This window comes from Pinus tabuliformis, chromosome J (genome assembly GCF_031772625.1).
Source record: "Pinus tabuliformis cultivar Carrire ecotype Pingquan chromosome J, CPIR1, whole genome shotgun sequence".
NCBI classification, from domain to species: Eukaryota; Viridiplantae; Streptophyta; class Pinopsida; order Pinales; family Pinaceae; genus Pinus; species Pinus tabuliformis.
This window is the reverse complement of record NC_142295.1, coordinates 545,119,549-545,123,204: the sequence shown is the minus strand read 5'-3', so window position 1 is coordinate 545,123,204 and position 3,656 is coordinate 545,119,549. Positions and strand designations below refer to the sequence as shown.

Sequence of the window (3,656 nt, the reverse complement as noted above, 5' to 3'; positions counted from 1 at the left end):
GAGCTTCAAGCTGCCCTACACTACTCCTGGCGCTGCATTTTAATGTTCTCCACGGCGTTCCTACTACTTTCCAGCAACTGTATCATGGCTGCCGATCTTCTCAAATTCCTTGTGGTGGGCGACTGGGGCAGAAAAGGTTTATACAATCAGTCCCAAGTTGCTGCACAGGCACGCTGCCTCCCACTCGCTGTTCATTACTTCAATTGTTTGTCTGCAGTTGCTTGGAGTTTTCTGATTAAAATGTATAATGTCTTAATATTTGACTCTGTAACAGATGGGGAAGATCGCCCAACCGTTGAATATCGATTTTGTCATTTCAACTGGAGATAATTTTTATGAAGATGGGTTGAATGGAACAGATGATCAAAGCTTTGAGCAGTCATTCTCTGCCATTTATACCGCCAGTAGCCTTCAGAAGCCATGGCATTTGGGTACTTATCGTCATTATCATACTTTTTTTCCATTATATAGAACTACAGAAAGAGAGAAACTTGGTACAGCTCTCAGCACCAGACCCTGCAAATTCCTAATTAAACTGCGTGTTATTAAGCAGTTTCATACCAGTTTTGAGTTTGCCCTCTGCATTGCGAGCATGGGCATGAGATTGTTCTTGGATTAACTCGTTGGCATGGTTTCTTTATATTTGAAGTTAATGTGAATATTAAAGGCATAGGCTTAATAAAGAATTCTGAAATTTGGGTTTTATTGGCAGTACTTGGGAACCACGACTACAAGGGAGATACACTGTCACAGTTGGATCCTTCTCTGAAACGCCGGGATGATCGAACAGAACTTGCCACTTTCATGTAAAGGTGCTGATCTCGACTCTGCATTTTATTTCTACGAGGCCTACCTCCTTTTTCTTTTACACCGACTGATCAGAAATTGCCATTGTCATATAAAGATGCTGGTCTTGACTCTGCATTTTATTTGTACTAGGCCTATTGCCTCTGTTTTTTTTCTATTGACTGAGTACAAGGGCCATGAATTCCATTACGGATCCTACACATTCGGACGTAATACATACCCAAGGGCCAAGCCCTTGTTATTAATTGTTATTAATTTTTATATATATTATAAGTATTAAGTTATATTCTTTATGTATCTAATATTTTAAGATTTTAAATTATTTATATATTTAAAATATTTAATTAAAAAAATTGTCACTTGTCACTGTTGGCTGCCAGGATTGTTTACAGCTTGCCCTTTTCATAACATTGCATGTTAGCTTCCGCTCGGGTACCTGAAATTGTTTACGCTTCTTCCTGTACGTAGGATTAGTGGCAGCATCAATCCAGCTTGATAGAAGGGCGAATACACCCATTTTCACCGGCCTGGTAAAACAGACAGCAAAATCACAGGGGGTTAGCACATATTCATTCAATGTTTTCTTTTCTTTCCATGCACATATTCTTGTTGTAATGACAGTGTCCAAATTATCTATTGGATTTGGGACTTTATATTATCATATTCCTTTTGTTGATAGAAACTGGAAACTGAAAAACAGTATCTATTTCTACCTTTCCTGTAGCTGAACAGAATGGCAAAGATGACAATGGAATATAGGGATTTCAAAATGTTTAGTGCATTAACAATGCTGATTTCCTTGACATGGCCAACAAATTGTAAGGTTAAGCTGAATACATTTTTAATGTTTTGATCTAAAAATTCTTTTGAGGAATCTGATTATGTCTGGTACTTTCAAATCCTTTTGTAGTTAACGCTGCAGTGTACCTTGATTGTGCCACTACTCCCTGCGTAAGTGACACTAACTGCACTACAGCTGGGACTCAATGTCAACACGTTAGAAAACATTTCAAAGCTTGTTGCAGTGCAGATTGGATTCCCCAAGCTACACGCAAATTGCCGAAGACTGTTGCAGGGAATTAGTTATAGACTGTCATTTATTTAAATCTGTTACATAGATAATGGAACAGATGTGTGAACTTCCCAAAGATTTATGTTCATGCATTCATATATTGATGGTTGTAAGTACGTTTTCACATTATCTTTGTTTTCATTAATTAGTTTATATTACTCTACTTCTAAAAATAAAAATAGGAAGGGAGATTGCTCGTTCAATACCTGGAACATTGATGTTCTTCCAGGACATCTTCTCCAACGAGTTTCTGTGTCCCAAAACAAGCTCCCCTGCATTCATGGTATGCCCCATTTTATCCAGTAAGGAATCATTACTTTGAAGCCTTCATTCTATATAGAAACCTCATAAAATTGTCAATATATACCTTTGTTAGTTGTTTTCTGAACATAATTTGTTTTCCTGCAAATTATGGTTTTGAGTGCGCCCTACAAAATGAAGAAACAAAATATAATCCTATAGCATAAACAGAACTAGCACCAATAAGCCAAAAAACTTAATCTGTAGTCAAATCTATTTCTGCATTTCCTTGCGGTCCAAAAAACCAAGCCATTTAGTTTATGTAAACACAAATTGACACAACAACACATTTATCCCGTTCAAGATGAGGGTATTTCTACTCCTCGTATTACTTGATGACCAAATCCGTGCTTACAATATGCAAGTTTTTCATTCACACAAAACAATGGACTATATGTCCAAAGAAAAAAAAAACAAGTTAGTAATTTCAATGAACTGTTTATTCAATTGCTTTGTAATATGACAAGATCCTTGAATGGTTCTCGAATCTCACCTCTAGAATGACAAACAGAAACATACAAGCCAAGATTTGAAGTCTGCCACTCAGTTAGCAGCACTATCACATATCAATAGCACAGAGCAATGTGTTCTGGTACATCAGGTCATTCATTTTGCTCACTAAGACATTCACATGTACCTATCTCAATTAAGGCACATCTTAAATAACAATAAAAATTATTCAAACCAAAAATTCGGAAACATAAAATAATTAGAAAACGCGATTTAATTTTGATTGCACTTTGAAAAGTTACAGGTCGAAATAACTTTCCTTTTTATCCTAATCGAGAAGAGAGACTATGTATGCTTTGCAACTTTTGAAACTGCAATTAGTCATGCCTGTTTTCTGTACCTTTCAATCAAGGAATGATTTTATGGGTTTTCAGCATATCGATCCATTCAAGACAAGACCTCTCTGTGTTCCTAAACCCCAGAAAACCATAGTCCTTGCTCTTCTTCATGCTCATGCTCATGCTCACACCCTTCATCAAACTCCTGTTCAATATTCTGTCAACAGATAATCACCATTGTTCCCCCACTTCTTCAAGCCTGCTCTCCACAAGCCCCTTCTCCTTCACTATTTCCTCCCACACACCGCTCTTACTTTTCATTTCCTCTGCCAAGGAAAATCAACGCCCCTCATAATCACCCGCCTCCACCTCCAGCTTCTCTGCAACCACAGTCCACAGATTTTTCCATCTGAATACATCCCCGTTGCTCACATTAAATACCTTGTTCTTCCCATTTGGTTCAACGCACGCCCATATCTGCTGCTCCGCAATGGGTTCTGCATCTGAAGCCTCCGAAAGCCCCTCCCATGTGATGGAATTCCCCGGGAATCTGAACTGCGTGCCCTCCTTCTTGCAGATCGCAGCGTAAACTGCGAGAGAAACCAGGAAATTCATGGAGGAGTAGCTAGTCAAAGGAGAGAAACCGAATAATATTACAGCGGGGCGATTGATGGACCAGCTGATCTTAA

At 38.3% G+C, this 3,656-nt stretch overlaps 1 long non-coding RNA gene across 1 annotated transcript; it reads left to right on the top strand.

The window, feature by feature from the left end:
• The first annotated feature begins 783 nt into the window (after nucleotides 1-783).
• On the top strand, nucleotides 784-1,961 carry LOC149228168 (uncharacterized). The gene is made up of 3 exons (XR_016247188.1): nucleotides 784-812; nucleotides 1,276-1,364; nucleotides 1,718-1,961. It is a non-coding gene; the product is annotated as an uncharacterized LOC149228168 (long non-coding RNA).
• Nucleotides 1,962-3,656: the final 1,695 nt, after the last annotated feature.